Source organism: Protopterus annectens, chromosome 16.part0 (genome assembly GCF_019279795.1).
Source record: "Protopterus annectens isolate FY-2018-M chromosome 16.part0, PAN1.0, whole genome shotgun sequence".
Taxonomy (NCBI): domain Eukaryota; kingdom Metazoa; phylum Chordata; order Ceratodontiformes; family Protopteridae; genus Protopterus; species Protopterus annectens.
In genome coordinates this window covers 706216173-706240531 of record NC_056750.1, presented here as the reverse complement: position 1 = coordinate 706240531, position 24359 = coordinate 706216173, and the positions used below count along the sequence as shown (strand labels likewise).

Sequence of the window (24359 nt, the reverse complement as noted above, 5' to 3'; positions counted from 1 at the left end):
TTAAGTTATAAAATGGGTAAGACTACTGAAGCTAATTGCTGATTTGTATTATCTTTTTGGTTCAGCAGGTAACCATAAAAATCACAGCTATCTTTTTTTAACTGGTAAGCTGTTGCTTTTGCTGCACCATCCTTTGATTATTCATTCAAACCTTATTAATTACTGTTTTAAATTAAAGTGAATCTGGTAGGTAAAACTGCCCCAGGAAATGGCATTAGAGTATTTGGTTATATATGGTATAGGGACATGCAGCCTTATCGAAGTACACTTGTGTAAGGAAATTTGCAGTAACAGTAAATGCTCTAATATACATAACTGTTGGAGTAGCCTAATCTGTATGGGCTATATCCTGCTATAGATATGACCACTGGCCAGCTTTCAAAGCTTCAGGGCACCTTCCATTGTCTTACTTGTTGAGTGTCTTGGGCAGAAGTACACAAAGTAACCAGATGGGGCTCCAAAATCTTCACAGCTTTATTGCATTAAGGAGGGGGAGGCTAAAGCCCTGAAAGGTAGTTAATGGGAAAGAAGACTTAACATAAGTAAAAACGCACACACACACACACACACACACACACACACAAGGAGTATATACATATATATTTCCACACCCTGGCAGTAAACCTAAAACAGACTGGGATGGAAGGAGGTGACAGCTACTGCAACAGTGATCTGTTAGTGCTACCATTATGGTAAATTTACCTAAACAATTGTACTGTGTTCAGCATTAGATCACTCTTGCAGTAGCTTAAGATATATGGGTAATTTACCAAAGCTTAGAGTTATATAGAGTGGAGGGAAGAGTTAAGAATCCATGAGCCACTGCAGAATGGTTCTAACAAAGCTAGTTCTGGACCTGGAAGAGGAATCCATTTGTAATGATTTGAGAGATTGTGTACAGAAAACCAAATTGCTGCTTCTACAATACTTCTAGTGTCAACTTCTTTCCAAAAAACACAGAAGGAATTAAAATCCTTGCAGAGTGAGTCCTGATCCTGTGTGGAAGTTACTTGTTATGGTGAAAATAGCAGAAATAAATAGCATGGGACAACCGTCTAGAAATTGTTTGTTTTAACACTGGTTGTCCTTTTTTTCTTGTTCTCATGGGAAACAAACAGATGATTAGTTTTAATGAAGAATTTTCCCTGACCAAGCAGTATTTGAGCTGCCTGTGGACATCCAGAGTATGTACTATTCTTTCTCCCATGTTTTTAGATTCTGGAAAGGATATAGCGAGATTAATAGATTGGGTTAAGCTACATTAGGCATAAAGGAAGGGTTTTCTCTCAAAGAAACACTGTCCTTGTGGAAAATGAAGGAGGGGTTGACGCACCATAAGAGACTGTGACTTGGATGCTCTTCAAACAGAAGTCAAAGCAATGAATAATGCAGTTTTCCAAGTCAAGAACCTGAAATCAGCTTGATGAGTTGGTTCACATGAAAGAAGTGTTAGTCTTTCAAGCACAATGTGAGACAGGCCTCTCCCCACTCATTATGTGTGAACAGCTTCAGCAAGCCTCCGTTTGATGGATGTGATCTCAGCAAGTGAATGGATCCACCAGGCCCTCTGCAGACATCATCCCCAGTCTCCTTCAGCTCCCAAGACACAGTACTCAAGCTCATGCCTTCTGAGTAGTAATAGTAAAGGATTTTTATCATTCTGCACCATGAATATGGCTTTTTGTCAGTATTAGTTTCCCCTCCCTTAACGGTTCTTCTCTACATTGCCCTTTTCGCTTGTTGGTTTGCTTTTGAGCTGTGCAAGTTTAATTTTTGCTATTTTTGAAGTTTACTTTTTTGCTTATTATGGATAGTAAAACTTTCAAAAATAGTACATTTGATCAATTGGATCATAAAATTTTGCCTTAGGACAACCAGTCAGTGTGTGTGTACAGTTTGAGTAGATTCAGATCCCTTGTTTCATTTTAAGGGTTTTACTCCCTTAACTTGTACACACAAAGAATAAATTGAACTTGTTTAAGATGGATATGTCTTAACGCCAAACCTTGAAAGAGTGTCTATCTTAACTGCTGATTTAAGGTCAGCTTCCTTGACTCCAGAGCAGAGCCTGCTGTTTTTCAGGATTAGTCTTCCAGGCATAAAAAAGGTAACAGAAACGCAAGTCTGATAAGATTTGACAGTTCTCGTCAGGTGCAAAAGCTAAACTGGAAGAAAAGTTGATGAGTTTTATCATATTTACTGCTGGTATTTCAAGCTGGCAGTAAGAATTGTACCTTAACAATCACCTGTTAAGCTAATAGAGACTGAAAGTTGTTTGATACAAAAGTTCAAGGGATTGTGGGCTCAGTCATTATCTTCAGTGTCCTTTAGAAGCTATTCTGTTTTGCTGCCAGAAATTACGTGTGAAAAGCTTATGGAGACTTTTATTGGAGCCAAGCAAAGAAATGCCTCCTGCTTTCTTCCCTCTGGTTTGATGGCAGATAGAAGCCCTTTGTCAGTTTTTACTTTTCCTAAACGGCTGAAGACAGATCACTGAGCATTAATGTCGGTGACAGATTTGTTGATGTCTGCTACAGAGTCATCTCTGGGACTGCCATCAGTGTTTTTTTTTTTCTGATGGCAGTTGCTGCTGGTGTGGATAACCTTAACACTGGTGCAATCCATGTCTTTGGGTCCTCTGACCTTGAGTTCAGGGGTTGGACTATTGGGGGTTAAGCTCAAAACTGATTATCTCAGTCTGAAAATTGAACTGGGGGGGGTCAGCCTTTAGGACTTCAGAGCCAGGGTTGTTAGGTTTATCTGTCCCAGTTTCGGAGGTCAAGCTTTTGGGACCCAGCTAGACTCCAAGTTGGTGTTACTAACAGTTTCATTAGAGTTCAATCTTTGGCAGCAGAGGATGATGGTCTTGGCTTTGAGTGGTGCATCGATATTGATGCTGACACCATGTATATATACTGTTCTGCATATGCCATCTTTGTGGTCTGTTCTCAACAGAACATCAGCCTGTGCCACTTGAGCTCTAGCTATCTTTTATGGTCAATGGACGAATAGGTTGGGAACCTCCTGGATGCCTTTCTGTGGTATCAGGGCAGTTCTAGTTTCTTCTTCATCCTTGGACCTGTCACCTTTAATGACTGCTAAGAGCTGTACATGCAAGAAGTTCATAGACTCTCCTTCAGAGTCTTGTCTCTTGGATGTTGTTGTTAAAGAGGACATAAGTTCACCCATCTCCTGATGATGTCAAGTTTGGAGAGGTCCCTGAAATGATGACACAGAACAGAAGATAGCCAAAGAAACACTTTTACCACTTGACAAAACATCCTGCAAGAGGCTTTCCCGGCTCTGACTTTTTTGGATGGCCCCTTCTATAGACAGTGGTACAACTGGTGATGGGATTTGTGTGTAAAAACTCTGTTGTGGCACATATCCAGAGGAGAAGGACAAGATCCACTCATCTTCCAAGGGATGTTGGATTGAGACTCCCAAACATGATTCCATTGTGGCTTTGGCTGCCATTAAAAGACTGATTTCGCAGAGCCCTGTTGTCCATCCCATGGTTAAGGAATTCAATGTCTATGGACAGATTTGGGAAGTGCACTTAACAAATTCTCTACTTTTTCCTTGAGGGTGCTATACTATCTTTCACATCTAGAACAATTTCAGTGAGTGTTAGAGTGGAAGAGTTGTTAGATGGATAATTTAGGTATAAACTGTAATCAGAGAAGGCAGTTGTGCCATCAGTAGCCAAATGCAATGTGAGATGTGCCTAGAAATTGGCTAACAGTGAGCATGGGTAGCAGGTGCTAGCATTGCTCTTTGCTGTCATTCTTTGCTACTGCTGCTAATAGATATCATTCTGGATACCAGATCTACCCTTATTTGACAAGTTCAGTAATTTCAGACTACATCTAATAACGCACTTGGAGAACATGGAAAGGGAAGGAAAGACTGCCTGCCACTGGTGTAAAATATCAGATTTAGCACTGCACCTGTTCTGAGTGCACTGAAACTCACCAACTGTAATTTGGTTGTGGCCAAAAGCAGCAGAATAATCCGAGGTCTGGAGGTATCTATGTCATCTTTCAGAATGGTTGACAGTTCAGATGCAGGAATAGTTCGCAACAGCAATGGTGCAGTGGTCTTATGTCTGGAGGACTTCAGCAGAATCTCCAAGACCTTGCCTAACTGTCCCACTTTGGAGGTTCTCAGGATTTGTCTGTCTGATACACAAGACAAATAGATAAAACTAGTAACATCCAAAAACTACACAGTTCCCTTCCACATGGCTCTGTCACCTAAAAATAAAAGAATATGTGTTAAATGTGAAAATGAGAAATCTTTTAGATGTTATGGTTCATTTCATCCCTCTCAGTCTTTTGGGAGGAGACTGGATGAGCTCTTTGGACTCCCAATTTACCTGCCTCTATATCCATATGGCAGAGGTATCCAGAAGGTTTCTACATTTACAAGGAGAAGTTGGACATTGGCAATCCTGAACTCTAACATTTGTTTTTTTTCCCCCCTCATTCCTCAGAATGTTCCCCGAGTGCATGTCTTTGGTTGCAGTGACCTGGATGCTGCAGGAGGTGAAAGTGTTTTCATAACTGAATGAATGGTTCCTTGCTGCTGCAACATGGTTGGTATCTGCTTAGGAGCCCTTTCTCAATTTCTTTCAGTAACAGATAGTGACACCATCATATTAATGCCACCATCAAAACTGTAAACAGAAAACTTGGATCTTTATATAGAATAAAACCTTTTCTTACACCAGAAGCCAGAACTACTATTGCCCAGACCCATCTGATCTCCACCCTCTTCTATGCCTCGCCAGTTTATACAAATTTTTCCAAAAACAACCTAAACAAACTGTCTACTTCGTATAACAATATTGCCAGATTTGCTACTGGGTCCTCATTTAGAACACATCACTGTCTAAACCTAAAACTTCTAGGATGGCTTGAACTAAATAACCAGCTAAAATTTCAACAACTCTCCATTACTCATAAAATACTATATCAACCTAGTCAGACTCCTATTCTCAGTAGCCTTATCTCCCCCTACACAAACCTTTCTTACCTTCGCTCAGCAAATAAACTACTGGTTACCACCCTGAAATCCCACAACAAGGCAGGTGATTGTCTTTTCTCTAATTCTGTGGGGAAGGTTTGGAACATACTTCCCACTAATCTTACATCTCTTTCATCATTACCTCTCTTTAAAAATCAACTAAAAATTTACTTAAAATCACAATGTCTTTGTCCTTGTACTAGCCCAGACTAACCCCCCCCCCACCATTACCTTTTCTATATCTCTCCTCCTTACCCACTTTGAAGTATAACAGCAATTCCTCACTCTTCCCCATCCTAGTATTTTATTCCCAACATGCTATCACTGGGCATGCTCCTTAATACTTATTCATTCCTCTGTGAACTCTTATCTTCCCACCTCATACATAAACCTTTACATTTCTTCCACTTTGACTATAATTACTTCCTCTTGTACTTACCCTCCAGATTTTTCTCCTACTTCCCTGTCCTCTAAAATTTCACCATCTACCCTGTGTTTTACACCTTACATTACCTTTTTATTCATCTTTCATAATATTTTTATAGCATTTCAAAGACACATTCTTACCCTTTATACTAATATTGAATGATCTATCCCTTTCTCTTGGTCATAATACTGCATTCTATCTTATTAACCTACTACTCACAATGTGTTTATTTTTAGTTTCTATATAACCTAAGCTGATGGAGAAATTTTTATTTACTTTACATATTGCATGTATCCTTTTTTGTATTGTGTTTTTTTATATTGTCTTGATTTTATCTAGTTTAAAAGCAGAGCTTTTCTCCCCAGGCCTCTACTGAAAATGGACATATATCCAGTTGGACTAGCCCAGTCAACAAATGTAAAATAAATAAAATCCTGAGAAATTACAGTGTATACTGTAGAGTCCCAGCTGTAGCAAAATACGTTAGACACACTATTATACAGAGTTTATCTTCCTATACAAAGGTTCCTTCCTTTACAAAACTTGGTTTCACAAATTATTCAGTAACAGATAGTGACACTATTTTTATATCAACGGGCCATGGAACTAACGACAGCCACCATTTAAATTGTTCACTTGCCGTGTTGCTCTTAAGAATTCTTTAGTGACTGCTGAAAATCCAGTGGTCACAGCTGGAAGATCTTGTGGTACTACAGATAGAGAGAGATTTTTGGGACTTGCAAAGCTATCTCAGATGGTGATTTTATACTGAGTCTACCTGTGGGCAGGCTGTTACAAGCCCACTGTCCTCTAGTGGCAGTCACCAAGTATACCTCTGCATTAGGGTGGGGTGCATTGTCAAGGGCAGACTGAATCAGGTGAATGGTAACAGTTTGTGGCCAATTTATACACGAGTGTTCTAGAGATTAGGCAATTCTTGTTTTGCAGGATTTCCAGTACTCTAAGGTGATATAGCCATCCACATTGACAACATGGCATTGGTTTGGTATATAAAAAAGCAATGGAAAACTCTTTCCTACCCTGTCTGTTGAGACACCACGAGGATATGGGAGCAGGCTATGTCAATAAACCATATTTTAATTCCAACCGTATTCTTGAGTAAGCCAGTTCTCTAGCAAACAGTATAAGTTACTGATGAGTAATACCTCATCAGTGATCCCACAAGCCTAGTAGTAGCATGGTAGCTCTTGTATCACTGCGGAAAGCCTTGATGTGACTACCTTGCAACCTTGAACGTCATCATGTGCTGCAGCTCCCCCACCCCATCCATTCACGACAGTAACATCCTAGGGATGATGTTCATCGTGTTACACTGCTGCAGTCACTACACTTGAGTTATCCTGCCGTCAGACGGTTCCCCAGTCGGCCTGAGTTCCAAAGTCTTGGTCCAGCATCGGTTGCTGTCGCCTCCTCCCTGACGTCAGTGCGGCAGGGGTATAAAAGATGCAGCCGACACCATTTTCTTCAGTCTTTCTTGCCACGTGGTGCCCGAAGAAAAAGCAGTTTGCAAGTGCCGGTTGGCCGACTCCTGAGATTTTCATTCCGAATCCAGAACCGAGGTCTTCTACAAAGCTAAGTACCCGTTGAAACTTTTCTTGCCTCAGACCGATGTCAGTAAAAGTTAATAATTGTATTTCTTGTGGGAAGCAAATACCTCATAAGGATTTCCATTCCTATTGTATCCCATGCCTAGGCCCAGACCATGACGTCACTATTAAACGTCGGTTTGATTTTTGCCTGACATTATTTCGGCAGAAAATTCAATTACACCATGCCATCGGAACTTCCGACGACCGGTATACATAAAAAGTGCAAAGTTAAGGACAGGCATCCGAGGTCCAAAACTGATGACGAAGCCTCTTCTAGGCCAGTCGCCGGTTCTCCGGTTTTCAGCGAGGCGCCTTCGCAGCCCCTGACGACCGCTTCTGCAGAACCACAGGCTGCCTCTGACTCCCATGTGGAGATGGCTAGGCCTTCGGACGCACAAGTTTTTCAGCCTACCGAGACTAACCCTACAGAGGGATCTGGAGTAGCTGAGCAACCCGCAGTTTCAGAGGGTGTCTTCAGACCTGCTCAGTTAAGCATTAAACCCTCTGCTAAGTCTAAGACTCCTTTAATAACAAAGAAACAGCATTCTCCAGGACAGGCCTCTATGCCTAAGAAACAAATGCTCAAAATGGCCGAAGACCTAATCACTCTGATCAGGGGTTCACATCCCCCTCCTGATAAAAGGCCTAGACAGGATGCAGACTATGACTCATCTGACCATGTCTCCATTTCTTCAGATTCATCCTCAGACATAGGATATTCTTTACCCCCTTATGAGGATTCTGATGCTGAGGAATCAAATTCCATCATCCTCTCCGCCTGAGGACTACTCTTTTGGGGAAACCTTACATACCATGAGGGAGCATTTCCATTGGAAAGGCCAGGATTACTCAGAATCCAAGAAAAGGCTCAGAGACTTTCTTTTATTACCTCAACACAGACCCCTAGCTATTCCGCCAGTGTTGGAGATTGTGGATGATGTGTATACTGAATCCAGCTTAAATCCTGATTCCTTACCTCCAGCTCTAGTTAAACCTGACAGATACTACAGAGTCCCTGACTCTCACAAATTTCTGTATAAAAGCCCAGTTGCTGACCCTGAAACTATTTCTCAGGGACTCAAAGGAGTTAAGACCTCATCAGCAAAGAATCCAGTTCCCTCGGACACAGATGCCAGAGCATTAGACAGATGGGGAAAGAAAGTATATACGTTTGCAACTTTAGCAATGAGAGCCTTAAATTGCCAATATCATATGTTAAATTATCAGCAATTTCTGATGTCTCAGTTGAAAGAAAAAATGCTTCCAGATTCAGATCCTCCTAACGTTAAAGAAATGCAGGATTTATTGCATGCTGCTGAACAAGTGGGAAAACATACTTTGCAATGTGGTTTTGATTCTTGAGGCCTCCTGTAGAGCAGCAGTTACAAGCTCTGTCATTAGAAGGCATGCTTGGTTAAAAGAACATACGTTACCAGATCATGTTAAAGCAAAATTATTGGATACACCTTTGCAGCAGGATGTGTTATTTGAAGTTAAGGCAGAAGAGGTATTAAAGAAAATGGAGGATAAGGCAAAATCTATGCAAACGGTGAAGGATTTCTTACAGGTTCAGCCTCCTCGATTTAGCAGAAATTGGCCAACAAAGACTTGGTCCTTTCCAGTTACAGACAGACCTCAAAGGGGCAGATACAGACGTTCAAGAGGTAGAGGTCAACCGCAAGGTCCTTACAGGCCTCGACAATGGGGTACAGCAGGTCAGAAAGAAGGGGAAGACAGGCCCCAACCATATAAAAAGCAGCCCCAATGACTTCCCACTACAGCTGCCAAAGAGTTCTCTCTTGGCAGCCCCCTTGGGAGGAAAACTGGCACTTTTCTATCACAATTGGCAAATGATCACCAAGGACAAATGGGTTCTCAACATTGTATCTCAAGGTTACAGGTTCCACTTTCACACTCTGCCAAGGTTAAAAGGAATGCCAAATCTGCCACAAAATCAATTGGCAGAGGCTCAAAAACAAATTACAGCACTCATAGACATGAGAGCTATTCAAAAGGTACCACCACAGGAACAAGGATAAGGAGTTTACTCAAGACTCTTTCTGGTGCCCAGAAAAGACAAAGCTTAGAGACCCATTCTGGATCTTTCTTCTCTAAACACTTACCTGGATGTTCCGAAATTCAAAATGTTGACACTACAGCAGCTTCTTCCCATGCTGGGCAAGAAAGCTTGGCTCGTGGCCTTCGACCTCAAGGAGGCATACCTGCATGTCCCTATCAGACAAAATTGCAGAAGATACCTTGGATTCATAGCTGGTTCAATGCACTATCAATTCTCTGCACTGCCCTTTGGCTTATCTACTGCACCCAGGGTCTTCACAAAGTGCCTGGCACCAGTAAATGCATTTTGCAGACAGAAAGGAATTCAAATTTATCCGTACCTGGACTGCCTGATTCAAGCAGAGAGCAAGGACATTCTTCTAAAGCATCTGGCGTTTGTAAAAAAGTTATTAAGTTGCCTGGGGTACACAGTAAACGAAAAGAAATTAAAACTAGTGCCCTCACAAGAGATAATATTCCTGGGTGCCAGCTTGAACACAATGGCCCAGATGGCTTCTCTCACGCCAGACAAGCAAGGACAATTGACTCAATACTTTCAATTGATGGCAACAAAGACCCAACTCCCTGCAAGAAAAATTCTGCAGGCCTTGGGTTACATGGCATCTTGCATACTACTAATTCCATATGCCAGACTGCATATGAGGAAACTACAATGGTACCTAAAGAGTGTATGGTCTCAACACTGTCAAAGTTTGGAAACCGTTATACCACTAATTCCTTGCCTTCAACAGGAGTTTCGATGGTAGGCTCAAACTTGTCACCTCAACAAGGGGACAGTCTTTTACTCAACCCACAGCCAGGCAAACACTGACAACAGCTGCATCGGATTACGCCTGGGGAGCAGACATGGCAGGAAAATGTATTCAGGGCAAGTGGCCCGCAGAACAAAGGCATCTTCACATCAATCAAAAAGAGATGCTAGCTGTACAAAATGCCCTTACAGCATTCAAGGACCTGCTGCATCCAGGACAACTACTACTAAAGACAGACAACACCACAGTTATGTAGTGCATAAGCAACCTCACTCCTACCCCCTCTGCAGACAAGCTATGACCTTGTGGAACACAGCTCTAAACTATCAAGTTCATCTGCAAGCACAATTCCTGCCAGGAGAGAAAAACACACTGGCAGACGACTTAAGCAGAAACATCATGGATCCCACGAAAGGGAATTGAATCCACAAATATTCAGAATGATAACACAGAAATGGGGGAGCCCGACGTAGATCTGTTTGCATCCCCATTGAACTATCAGCTACAGAAATTCTGCACAGGGAGTTACCATCCACAAGCATGTAAAGTGGATGCCCTCTCATTCAGCTGGAAAAACCTACAAGTATACGCTTTCCCACCACTACCTCTCCTTCCAAAGTTACTCATAAAAGCCAGATAAGAAGAGCCAAAGATGATCCTGATTGCACCAGATTGGCCCACGGCAACACTGGTACCCAATCTTAAAGAATTTAGCACAAGGACCACCCTGGATTTTGCCTCATATCCCACATCTGCTGACTCAGCACAACAATCAGATACTCCACAGTCAGCTAAAGACCTTAAACCTAGCTGCATGGAAGATTCCTTAGTAAAGCAAGCAATGCTTCTCTCCAAAGCTGTTATGGATGTCATTCTGGAGGCCAGAAGGCCTAGTACCAGGAAAGCCTATTCAGATAAATGGAAGAGATTCTGTGACTGGAACCAGGCTCACAGCCTTGACCTTCTTGTCCCAAACATTCCTCAGATACTACAATATTTAACTGAGATGCTGGACAAAGGCCTCTCCTTTTCATCCATCAAGATCCACGCCTCTGCCATCTCTGCTCATTACAGCACGGATCCACCAATTTTCTCTAATCCTTTGCTAAAACAGTACCTCAGAGGGGCTAAAAACATAAGACCGCCCTGTAGAGCACCTACTCCAACTTGGGACCTCAACTTTGTTTTGGAAAAATTAACTTTACCTCCTGTTGAGCCAGCTAGCACAGCAGAATTAAAATATATCTCTTGGAAAACTGCTCTGCTCCTGGCAATAACATCAGCACGAAGAGTTTCAGAATTACAGGCACTAATGGCAGTGGAACCTTTCCTCATTTTCCACCAGGACAGGGTGTCTTTAAGCACTAACCCTATGTTTATGCCAAAGGTGGTATCAAGTGTGGCTCTAAACCAAACTATTCACTTGCCAACTTTGTATCCAAAACCACAGAATAAAGGGGAGAGACTACTGCATTCTTTGGACATTCATAGGCAGTTATGCTTCTACTTGGACAAAACCAAAGCTTTCAGAAAATCTGAGCAATTATTGGTAGCATATGCTGCGGGAGCACAGGGAAAAGCCATTTCTAAACAGACTATTTCAAAATGGATAGGACATTGCATACATTTTTGCTATACACACCATGTGAAACCTGTACCTAGCAGCATTACATCTCACTCCACTAGGGCAACAGCCACTTCAACTGCCTACCTCAGAGAAGTACCTACCAAGGATATTTTGGAAGCAACAACATGGAGTTATGTGCATACCTTCACCAAGCATTACCATCTGCCTCTTTACTCTAAATCCAGAGCTGGCTTCGCCACTGCAGTGCTGCAGGGCCTAATAGCCACCCCTAATGCCTCCTTACTTCAGCTTTGGGATTCTACCCAAGTGTAATGACTGCAGCAGTGTAACACGATGAACATAGTACAGTTTTGTACCTACCATAAATGTAGATGTTTGAGTGTAGACACTGCTGTAGTCCAGGTTACCCTCCCTCCTTCCCCTCTTACTTGCTGGTACGTACCCATGTCTTTTACCCTTTACTACCTATGGGGAGTATTTGCTGGTAACTGAAAGTTGTTGTTTGCTTTTCTTATGTATGTTTTATTAGCATTATAAATTGCCTACCTATTTGGGGGCACCGGACATCTGGGGCAAGAAAAACTGAAGAAAATGGCGTCAGCTGCATCTTTTATACCCCTGCCACACTGACGTCAGGGAGGAGGCGACAGCAACCGACACCGGACCAGGACTTTGGAACTCAGGCCAACTGGGGAACCACCTGATGGCAGGATAACCCAAGTGTAATGACTGCAGCAGTGTCTACACTCGAATATCTACATTTAGGGTAGGTACAAAACTGTACTTTCTCTTTCCCAGATGGCCCCGGGAAGCATTTACACCTTTCCTAATTTCCCCATTTTCTGAACTTCATTCAGAAAGACAGAACAAATGCAAAATCATTCTCATAGGCCCATTTTGTCCTCAACAAGTTGTCCCCCTTGTTTGGGCTTATCTTTTGAAGAAGCCTCTACCCTGAAGGCCCTTCAAATCTGTGCTGAACCGATTCCTCTGGCAAGGCTGTCATATATCAACTCCCCAGTTAACCATATTGTTTCTTCTGTTTCAGAAGTGTCCAGAGAGTCTTCAGTACCTTACCAGGATAGATTCTGTACTGTTCCTAGAGGCCTAATCCTGGTAGAATGTACACAAGTAAGTGGCCCTCATTTCTACATGGGCTGCTGCTAAAAGTTTGGATCCCTTCACAGTTCTATTTTATTCTGTGTTATGCTACTTTTCTCAGATTATGGTACATGACTGTGTTATTCCTAAATAAAAATACATCCTGATGGAAGTTCTAATTTCCACCGGTTACAACCGTTTGTCATCAGCACCTTCCAAAGTGGGTAAAGGCTTTGGTAAAGGTTCATTGCTAATCAGAACTCCCATAAACGACCCTGTTTCTCTGTGAGATTTGCACTTTGTGTTCAAAAAGCTTACTCTTTATCCTTTTGTGCACTATGCATTGACACAAATTAAATTCCTGTCTTAGAAAACACTCTTTCTAATGGCCATTTTCTTCAGTTAGAAGAGTTTCTTAATTTTGAAATTTATGTTAGACCTCCATACCTTGTGTTTCACAAGGGCAATCTTATTGCAAATAAATCCATAATTTATGATTGTTAGCCAATGAAGCAAACCTCAATCAGTCTGTAAACCTTGCCTGTATTCTTTTCTAACACTGTAAATGGAGGTAAATGTTTACGGCATTGTGTTGATGTCCACAGACTGACCATATTTAATGTGGAGAGACCCAAATCTTAAAATATTTTCAAGTCTTTGTATCCTTTTCTAACAAGAAATTGGGTGCTAAAACTTCTGATGTCGCCATTATCCAGGGGATCAATTGACTGTATTAAATTTTATAATAAATATATAATTTAACTTTTGTCTTCACAACCTAGAGTTCATCCAGCCAAGGTAATGGCTGTATCTCAGACCTTTTACCAAAATGCATCTTTAGATATTTATGCAGCAGCTACATGGGTTTCACTGAATACTTTTGCAAGACAGCATAACTTGGGTGTGATTTCTAGATCTAGATTTCCTTCCAGGACTATAGTTATCAAAGGTAAGTCTCCAAGGCGACAACCTTCTAGGAGGAATAAACTTGAAAACCTATCCTGCTGTTATTGAGGAAGGACCATCTCATACTAGATACAGAAGATTCTGATTGGTCTCCAACCATAACCAACTTATGTATTTGAGACATGAAAACCAAGAACACAGTAATGGTTATGAGCAATGAGACATGATCGTTTTGTTTGTAGTGCATGGAGCCAGTTACGGAAAAAATGAAGAAGCATGAAGTGTTTTACCAACTATCAAAGCTTTTGAAAGCCTATAAAACAGACGAGTGCCGAACAGGCAGAAACATTGTCTCTGTGAAACATCAACTGCTTTAAAAGCTGTTCTGACACGCTTAAGTGTTAACTGTTAATCCCTGGTCCCTGGAGACCTAATCTTAACAATGCTTAGGGGTATTTAACAAAAGCTTGTTATGCACCTTTCTGATGCTAGAAAAGTGCTTAAGAAGCTTGTCTTCCAAGTATTGCTGTGTATTTGTGACTCTTCATACAGTACATGAAGGTTATGTAGTTAATAAGTTTGGATGGAGCAGGTCCATCCTTGTCAACATACCCATCCACCCACCTCCTTCCCTCTTGCTGACATGATTTGGAAATCATTAGTGCTTTTGTGCTGTATTTTTGTGTTTCAGAAATAAAATCTAGAGAGGAAGTTCCTTTTATCTAGCATTTTAATCAAAAGGGAGGGATTAGTAGTTTGGAAAAGTTTCAGATGATGAGCGGTCTAACAACTAACCTGTTAACAAAGATGGGTCATTTCATCCATAGCTGTTATTCTGCAAAGTATGGGACTTTTAACCATTTCTCAATTGTCATTTCTTTCTTAATGTTTTTGCTGCCCCAGTAGTGGGGACTCGACATTTTGTTGAGCTGCAGAGCAGTTGAGAAATACTGTGATACTAACTCAGTCAGATGTGCCCTCACCTGTAAGGAGACCTGGCCAGAAGTACCCTAGCCCACTGTTAATGTCAGACTTTTGATGCATAGTCATTGCTTCTGGTGGCATTAGGACGGTTCATTTAATTCTGTATTGTGGTCCAACTGGCATAGTCAGTCTTAAGGTAAGACAAAACAGAAAATGGAAGCCATATTTTTTCCAGTTTTACACAGTTTATCTGAAACATTTAACTAGTGTCATATTATATGTACTTTTCTTCTGTTACAGTTTTATCATTTCTTCATAATTGCCCCAAACATCTCACATAGCCACAGTAACAGGTGTGAAATGTCTTCTTAGCCTATTTGTGAATAGGAGAGTTGTAGATGCAGATATGCTGTGACTAAATTTAAAGTTTTTGCTTCTTGATCCTGGTGTCGTCTTCTCTTCCTTCTTGTCTGAGGGTGAAATTCCAGGTATTGTATCTCAGACCAAGGTGGTTGCCTTGGCAGTGCTGCTCCTACTTGTGCAGTATAGGGTTCAGGAATGTATTTATGTATTTTGTAACCGTGTTAGTCTACTTAAAACACTTTTCATTTTTAATAGGATGTCTGGGAATGCAAGAAAACCAACACAGCTTGCTTACATTCATATAGTGTTTAAGAATGAACAGAAGAAATTTGGGTCCTCTCCTCCAGATCTGTAGCTGAGAATCTTAATCACTCTGGTACACTTTCTAATTATTTTAATCGGTGATTAAAATGGAAGGCAAAGCATTTAAGGATTATGTTTTCATCGGGGATTATTTCTGTCAAGTCTACTTGAATGGTGTCCACTTTGGTTTCAGATAGTGAGAGAAACCTTTCAAAATCCATCACCATTTCCCTTTCCGTGGAAGAGGCACATGTATGCAGAAGTTCAAAATACAAGAATTCTGGCAGGTTAGAACTCCAGGTGAATTCAGTGTAGCTATAACTTTATCTGATCAACCTACAACTATAGTCTGTTACCACAGTGTGTGGCCACTATATCAGGATCCATTGCTTTGGGAAAGGTGAGAAAGATGAAGAGTATGAGCTTTGTCATTATGAAGTTAATAGGTGGTGATTCCACTTGTGCCCATTTTGTAAAAGCAACATATTTAGTAGCTAACTACACAGATAAAATGAGAAATACATAGTCAGAAAGAAGACAGCCAACATGTTAAATCTAACTGCAGTTGTTATAATGCCTACAGAAATATAGATCCTAATACAAAAAGGATTGAACATCTTTTTGTTTTCCATTCATTCTTTGTCTCTCTTATTTTTACAGTCAGTGGTCACTATCCTTTTCTGTTGTTTAAAGCTTGTTCATAGGTGTTCATAGGTAAATGTTAGGTTAACAGCCTGAAGGGCCATTTTAAGCCTAGCCAATAACCTGAGGTTAGAATTAAACCTTGTACCTTGTGTTTATCAGGCGAAGACCTTAATCATTCCTAGCCCATCAAATTAAACCAGGGTCTGGGGGGTGCTAGGTACCTAGAAGTCTTGAGTGTGAAGCTTTGAGGCATGCTCCTATCTCCTTACTTCAGCTTCTATCCTTTTAGCTTCTGATAACGTTATATTTGGGAGCTACGGGTCCTCTCTTTGATTACTGCCTTTGTGTAACTATCTTGGGACTCTTCATGTAAGGCTTACATATTTGCATTGTTTCTTTTCTGTTACTCTTTTGTTTTTTTTTTTTTTGATGAGACTGCTGATCACCTAAGAGACAGCAACCCACTTCCCAGAAACCAGTTTGGATGTATAAGTTTGTTTTACTCTAAATTTAAGGCCAGTCAGCAAAGATTTATTTTCCATTCTCTGCAAAGGGATTAAATCTAGCTGATTTTTGGGAGGAGCTAAGTAGCTGCATTTTTATTTATGTTAGTTAGAACAGAAAAAAGTTTAACCATTGGGAGCTGGTACTGCTGTACGACTGTTGCTATGAAACTATTTTGGATTTTTCCCACTTACTGGCCCAGTCCCTGTTGTGCTTTTACATTCACTGGCTCTTTAGTTCCCCACCCCTATTGTAAATTTGACTTTGGGGGGTCCTCACAATCCCACGACCCTTGATGGTACTGGTGAGCACTAAAAGATCACATTGGGAAGGCCCTCCCGTTAAGCTGTTAAAGCTTAAGTTGCCATTTCTTTCTTAACCTCCTTCCTACTTAGCAAATATTGCAATACCTAGAGGATTAATCCCTTTTCCTCCTTGTACTTTCAAAATCTGCAGTGTCTGGTACAAGTCTACCAATCATTGGAGAGCCTACAAATTGCTTCTCATGAAACTTAGTGCTGCTGTTTTTTTCCTAGCGAGAGACAGAGCAGAAGGCTATTGTTTCTTAGCATTGTTAGAGACAATGAAAAATCTAAAAGCTGCTGCTTAGTAGCCAGTTTGGAATTATTGCTACTGTTTTGTCCTTGGTGAGTTGAGGGGACAAAGGGACATTAATTCCTGAATGTATCTGATTGGCAGTACATGTGATTTCGGCAACTGGTCTGGTTGTCATTTCATGGGAAGTCTCTAGTTTTAATTTTGAACCATTGTGCAGCTTGGATGTATGTGCTGTTAAGAGCATCTAACTATCTAGGAGAAGGCAACAACACGCCTACAGACCCATGCATTTGGGATGACATTGCTGATAATCAAATACTTTGTGACCCACTTCTGAGCTTGGGATTAGTGCTTCTGTTTTGCTTCTGCTGACAGAAGGAATGAAAAGGCATTAATTCCAAAATGTGTACATTTGTGTAGAGATGAGCATGAAGTAGCCAATAGGAAAACTACTGTTCATCATTCTTTGCAAACTTTGGCTTGTACTTTTTGCAGTTTTTTGTATTGTGTATCTGTGCTACTTGCTTTTGTGTGTGCAACTGAGCACCGAGTTAAATTGAAGTTCTGCCATACTTCTTGTAGTGTATTATTCATTTAACATTTGTTGACTGAGAAAGTCTGACTAGGACAGAGCCTATTTTCAGCAGAAGGCCGGAGAGAAATGCTCCAGGTGCATGTCTTTTGAATGTGGGAGGAAACAGGAACACTCGGAGGAAACCCACATGAATACAGGAAAGACATGCAGACGCTGCACAGAAGGCACCCCAGCCAAAAATCGAGCTGGAAAACCCCTTGCTGTAAGGCAGCAATGTTAACAGCTGCACCACTATGCCACCCGTAAAGTTTTATTTAGTTCATTGCATTATTTAAATGACCAATGCCTAGAAAATGCTGTGGTTGATGCACTACTGTCTTGTTCGTTCTTACTGCTTAGTGGCTGCTCTGCTTTTTGAGGCTAGAGCTATTGCATCCAGTGCTTATTGTATTGTCTTTTAATTAACTGTATTATTTCGGACCAGTGCTTTGAATTTGCTGTAGTGAGTGCACTACTGTCCTTTTAGTGTTACTGCTTCATGACGTCTCAGCTTTTACAGGCTATAACTATTGTGGCCAGTGCCCACTGGTTGCTCTGTGATCTGTGCAGGTATACTGAGTTGTACAAATACCCGTGACTCTTCAAATTAACTATAAATTTAACAGTTCTGTCCTAAGGATTAGGGATAATTTTGTGATAAAAAAACTAACTGTTGTGGTTAGTTCCCAACATGTCTGACCCTAACAGTTATCTCTATAGTATTAGCAGTTCAGTGTTACTGTAGTGCTTATTCTGTGGTGTAAAGTAAAGCTAAGGTGCACATTGTCTGGCAGACGCTTTGCACTGTGTGCAAATGAAGTGTATAGTACTAGGAGTTGCATGCAGTTATCATTAATTTGCATAATATAACTTAATTTTGTCTTTTCACCCAAGTACTGCTAGAGTAGCAACAGTATACCCTAATTTCAGAACAGCACCCTAAATACTTCATCCATAAGTCTTCAGGGTCTGTTGTAGTAGTCTCCCTCCATCTACTGAGTGGTATGACTGGCCCTAGTCCTCCACCATCTGGCAGCATGGCTCAACAGTCTCTCTTTGCCCCATCTGTGGTCACTCTGTTCTTGTAAGGTGTTCTAAGGCAATGTAAAAATTGCCGCACACATATGACTGTTCACTGCTTCTACCAATTGATAGTGCAGCCTGCAAGAGATGTAAATATTTAAGAAATATGGAGGCAAATCTCTCACTTCAGCCCACTATTGGTATGCATCATGCTGCCACACCACATCAGTCACAGCACACCATGAGGCCCATAACCTAAACTAAAACTGTAAAGAAAAATTTGCTAAAGCCTCCTAGACTACATCGTAAAAGATCCCTGCCTCCAGCACATGAGGAAACTGCTACTCCCTCTCAGCGCGCACACACACACACACACACACACACACACACACACACACACACACACACACAAAATCTCTGCAAATCCACATGGCTTAAACAGTCACCAGGAAAGCAGGCTTAAGCCAGTAAGGCTCACTAAGTCTGCTTCCACACAGGGAAATGGTTTAGTCTTTGGGAGCTCTACAGTTAGGCATACAGACCCAGTACACTGGGCTACACAAGAACAGGGTGGCAGTAAGATGTTCGAGTGTTTCACTGTTGCAGTCATTACATTTGGGTAATCTGCTGGCAGGTTGCCCTCAGTCGGCCTGAATAACAAAGTCTTGGGTCCTGCGTCAGTTGCTGTCTCCTCTTCCATGACGTCAGGTCATCGGGTGTATAAAACATGCAGCCGACGCCATTTTAATCCGTCTTTCTTGCTGCGCGGTGCCCGAAGCAGAAGCAGTTCGCAAGTGCTGGTCGACTCCTGAAATTTTTGTTTTCGAGTTTCAGAACCGAAGTCTTCAAACTAAAGCTAAGTACCCCGTTGGAGAAACTTTTTCTTGCTCCTTACCGATGTCAGTAAAAGTTAATAATTGCATTACTTGTGAGAAGCAAATACCTCATAAGGATTTTCATTTGTACTGTATTCCTTGCCTAGGCTCTGATCACAGTGTGCCTTGCTGTCGGTTTTGTGCTAAATTTAACCAATGCACTATTAAGCGTCGGTATATTTTTGCTTCTAAATGTTTTGGTTTAAGATTTTCAACTATCCTGAAATGTCATTGGTTAGCAATCCGACCACCGGAGTTCACAAAAAACGCAAGGAAAAAGACAGAGACAGGTCGTCAAGGTCCAAAACCGACAAAGCTTCTCCTAAGCCAGTCGCCAGTTCACCGGTACTCAGGCAAGGCACTGATTATGATTCTTCAGATCAGGTTTCCATTTCTGCTAATTCCTCTTCTGATCAGGAATTTTCTATCCCACCTTATGAGGACTCTGATTCAGAGGAGTCCATCCCATCTGCATCTCTCCTGAGGATTATTCTTTTGGAGAGACTTTGCATACTTTAAGGGAACATTTTCACCGGGAGAGTCAGGACTTCTCTGAATCCAAAAAGAGGCGTAGGGATTTCCTTCTTCTACCTCAGCATAGGCCTTTGGCAGTACCTCCTGTAGTAGACATTGTTGATGATGTGTTCTCGGAATCAAGCATGGCTCCTGATTCCCTGCCTCCAGCTCCTAGTAAGCCAGACAGATATTACAGGGTTCCTGACTCCCACAAATTTCTTTTCAAAAATTCTGCTGCTGATCCTGAGACTATTTCTCAGGGTCCCAAGGGTGTTAAGGCTTCTACAGCCAGAAATCCTACCCCTTCTGATAGAGATTCCAGGGCGCTTGATAGATGGGGTAAGAAGGTTTATACGTCTGCAACCTTGGCAATCAGGGCTTTAAACTGCCAGTTTCATATGCTTAAATATCAACAGCATGTTATGGGCTTACTGAAACAGAAAATGATGTTGATTTCTGATTGTGTGGAAAATAGTTACAAGATTTATTGCATTCAGCAGAACAGCTTGGAAAGCATACTTTGCAATGTGGTTTTGATTCTTTGGAGGCCTTTTGTAGGGCCGCCGTTACTGGATCTGTGATAAGAAGGCATGCCTTGCTCATGGAGCAAAATCTGCCTGATCATGTTAAAGCTAAATTGCTGGATGCCCCTTTGCAGCATGATACTTTGGTAATAAGGCAGAAGAAGTTTTAAAGAAAATGGAAGACAAAGCTAAATCTATGCAAACTGTAAAAGAAGTCTTGCAAGTGCAGCCACCCAAGTTCAGTAGGCACTGACCTACTAAAAATTGGTCTTTTCCTGTGTCCAACAGAGCCATTCAGGGCAAACCCAGGTGCTCAAAAGGCTCCAGATATCAATCACAGGAATCTTACAGGTCAAAGCAATGGGGTGCTTCCACCTCCAAATCTGCAGGTGGTAAAGCACAACCCTACAGTAAGCTGCCTCAATGACTTCCCTCTACCGTCTCCAAGTACTTATTTTTTGACAACCCCCTTGGGGGGAAATCTAGCACTTCATGCTCAAAATTGGCAGTTAATTACCCAGGACAAGTGGGTATTAAACATAGTATCCCAGGGGTACAGATTTCATTTCCATACTTTGCCAATTCCAAACGGATGGCCAGATCTGCCACAAAACCAGTGGACAGAGGCCCAGAAACAAGTCATGTCTCTCATGGATATGGGGGCTATTCAACCAGTACCAGAAAAGAAAAAAGGGCAAGGATTTTATTCAAGACTTTTGCTGGTACCCAGAAAAGACAATTCATGGTGTCCAATACTGGACTTATCGATTCTGAACTCATTCCTGGACATTCCAAAATGCTGACTTTACAACAGCTACTGCCTATGCTAGGCAAGAATGCTTGGTTAGTATCTCTAGACTTAAAAGAGGCATACCTGCATATCCCAGTAAGGGAATCTTGCAGAAGATATCTCCGCTTCAAAGCAGGTTTTTTGCATTCTAGCGAAAACCACCACTAATTCAAAAGCCACGAACTCGACTCAGGCCAGTCCAAAACGTAAAAAACATGAAAAACAACAAATTTTAGTTAGCCACTGTAAAAGCTTTTCGTTAGTACCTTGCACTAACTTCTTCAGACAAGCAAAACATTCCCACCATTACAAGTGAGTTTAAATACCAGCATTGAAACTCTTAATCATGCCCTTTGCTCTCCCTTTAGCTCCTTAAAGGTACAGATCACAACTAACTAAGGTGCATTTGCAATTCTCTATTAACATAATAAAAAATTCTCTATTAACATAATAAAAAATTCATACACCGAGACTGTAATAATAGCAGGCTTTGAAACTGAAAGAAAAAAGCCCAATATTTTGATTATAAAACTGTATAAAGTAGATAAATATGTAAAATATATATAACATAAAAATAACAATGTTCAACCTACAGCATAAATACTAATAATGGAAGCGCGACGCTTCCTAATCAAAAATTACCTATGCATACATTGTATCTTGCCTGCTTTCAAGTAAAATAACTAATGTAATGATTATAATGGATATAATGAAATTAATGCATACTGTCCTAAGTATTTAAATAACTAGAACAGCTACCCAAGAAAAATAATATAATATGAATCATATCTCACTAAATAATAAAAATAATATAGAAATATAAAATATGACCTGTAACATATAATATAACATAAATTTAGGCTACTCAGTATAGTTTTAATACTGTCATTAAATAAAACAGGTCTAAAAGCGTATCTAGACCTAAAATTACTAAATAATAAAATATGAATCAATAATATATATTGTAAAATAATGATAATGATGTGTAATCATAACAATAACTGATAACTATTAACCTCCACCACTGTCGACTAATAAAGGGTTATAAAACCATTCATTTGTCGACTCTAATTTTTCATTTTTTGACTCTCATTTAAAAAAAAACTGTGAAAATAAACAGCTCGTCACCTCTTCAAACTTTTAAGTTTTAAAAAACAACTAATGGATAATGAGCTGTTAAGACCAGGGGGGTGATATGCTTCCAATCTTAATTGCCAAAGAAGCTCTTTACATTCTAATCTGTATGTCTCAGGTCCATAAGAATTGGTGTTATACAGTTGATCTATAACCATAAATGTAAACTCATGGTTTGGGTTGTTCTGAATGTGCATAGCCAAAGCATTGTCCATTTTCATTCTTCTTATGGCATACAAATGCTCATACATTCTTTCCTGGAGTTTCCTCTCAGTCTTGCCAGTGTAAAAACTGGGGCATGATGAACATTGAGCAAGGTATACCACTTGGGTACTGGAACAAGTGAAATGTTCCCTGATGAGGAATTTCTTGTTCTTAACTGTAAAGGCTGTACCTGCCTGGACAAGTCTGCAATACTTGCACATATTACATTTATACATCCCTGATCTTGGTGTTACTAAATTTCGCGTAGATTCCAGAATATTTTTGATGTTAGGGTCCCTTCTGTATGTTATCAATGGGGCTTTATCAAAAATTGGACCTCCAAGTAACTCGGGGGATAGTAATCGCCAATTCCTCTTATAGTAACTATGTCATTGGCATCTGTATTAAAAGTTAAAATAAAATTGGACCTGGACATGTTTCCCTGAGAATCAGGGCATACAGGTGATGGTGAATGACTCAATTCAGGAACAACTTGACTCAAGATAGAAGAAAAATAGCCATTAGCTCTCTTGGTCTTAACTTCAAAACACAACTCATCAATCAAGGTTTTTGGATAACCTTGATCCATAAATAAATTGGCTATGAAATCACACTCTTCCAAAAATTCACTATCCCTTGACACCATCCTAGCTGCTCTTACAAGTTGTCCTTTGACTATAGCCTTTTTCCTGGTGAAGCAGATGGTCACTATCATAATGTAGATAAGAATTAGAGAAAGTTGATTTCCGATTTATTTTGGCTCCAAACTGACCTAGACTTCTGTCTTTATAAAGTTCCACATCCAAATAGGATATCTTCTCCATGTCTATTGTACAAGTAAATTTCAAAAAGTCAGACGAATTATTGAAGCCGATCACTAGGTCTTGGGCTTCTTCCAGTGAGCCATTAAACAAGATAAAAATGTCGTCCAAGAATCTTATGTACAGAACGACTTTCTCTTGAATAATATTATTGGGAAAGGCAAACGTTTTTTCCCAATGAGTCATGACCAAATTAGCTACACTGGTGCCACACGGAGACCCCATAGGCACACCAATCAACTGATGGAACCATCTGTTATTGAATGTGAAATAGTTACATGTCAAAATAATATTCAACAATTGCCACCATAGATATCTCTTTGGGTGGAGCTTGGTAATAAATCATCTCCAATTGAATCCATTCAAGTGCTACCTCATGGGGAATTGAAGAATATAAATCAATGATGTCAGTGGTCAGAAAATAGGCATTTCCTTCAAAGGTAACTAGTCCAACTTTTTCCAAAAAGGACCAAGAATCTCTGGCTGTGTGTGGTACCTGCGATACATATTGTTTGAGGATGGTGTCTACTACCTTCGCTGCTGCATAGGTAATACTACCCCTCGTGTTCACTATTTGGCACATAGGGGGATCACCACTACTTTTATGAACTTGTAATTTCTTCTTTCCCCTCCACCACTAAAACTCTACACTTTACTTAGTAAATATACTTATTCCTACTTCTTATTGCCCTGTTACTATCCTCTTATGCTCTAACCTACTCCTTTATCTCCTCTCCAGACTATTTCTTCTTTCCTCCTTTTATTCCCTTCTTATCTCCTGTTTTACTCTTCTTATTTCTTTTGAAACCTTCTTGCTATTCCTAAATTTTCGTAATGCTTTATACTGAACAACAACTTTTGTAATGCTTTTTACTGAACAACAATATTGTTTCTTTTATAGTATGTTCCTTAGATACTTCATGTATATTTATTTTTTGTTTATTCATGTTACTAAATGATAATTCACTTTGTACTTAATTATGTACTCTGTAAATTGTCCCATTGAAATATAGTATGAGTGGCCTCTACTGAAAATGGACATATATCCAGCTAGACTAGCCCGGTTAACAAATGTAAAATAAAATAAAAATAAAAAATAAAATAAATGAA

General features: G+C 40.4%; 1 protein-coding gene across 1 annotated transcript in view; it reads left to right on the top strand.

Moving 5' to 3' along the window:
* MEGF9 (multiple EGF like domains 9) overlaps window positions 1–24359 on the top strand; it is a 1396280-nt gene that overhangs the window by 1248748 nt on the left and 123173 nt on the right. The gene's annotated exons all lie outside the window — the stretch shown is intronic.